Below are 694 nucleotides of genomic sequence, written 5' to 3' on the forward strand. Positions count from 1 at the left end.
AAAATACAGACTGCACTGCAAGTAGAAGATACTAAGCCATATGTACATCAGTCACACCAGTTCCCAGTACACCAACCAAATTCCCTTGCCTATTTACATCCACATAGCCTCTAATGGTTACCTTCTTCCCTATCCTGCCTGTGTCACTTTGTGCATGACAGTCATCTGTTTATTTTGTATTAATCTAAAATAAACAGTTGGTTAGGAAGAAACTCTCTGATAGTTAAGGCAATTACAATGCTTTCAGTAATAATATAGATTGAATAAATCTGTTCTCGTGACATGGTAGACAGGGATGCTCCGGTTTTGCCTTCTGGAAACTGCTGAGGGAGCAGCTTTGCTCACGGTAGCAGCATGGGTCACTGGCAGAGCTGGAACCTAGGGCTAAAAGCAGACTACTTGTTTAATGTGACCCTGATAAGGCCAGGACATGGGTAGATCAGGGGTTTTGAAAAAGAGCTGCACGTGCTGTTGTTCATTATCATCATCTAAAAACAATACACATTTTCTCCAGCTAAAAAGAAACTAGCTTTACTAATATGCTAAGGGCCTAGGGTTGTATTATTCAGTTTAAAATTGAAGCAAACATAAATATAGCTTTATTGGAATGTGCATTTCATAGATTTCATAGACATTAGGGCTGGAAGGGACCTCGGGAGATCATCGAGTCCAGCCCCCTGCCCAAAGGGCAGGA

The sequence above is a fragment of the Crocodylus porosus genome, unplaced genomic scaffold, assembly GCF_001723895.1.
Source record: "Crocodylus porosus isolate Cpor-Errol unplaced genomic scaffold, CroPor_comp1, whole genome shotgun sequence".
In the NCBI taxonomy this organism is placed as follows: Eukaryota; Metazoa; Chordata; order Crocodylia; family Crocodylidae; genus Crocodylus; species Crocodylus porosus.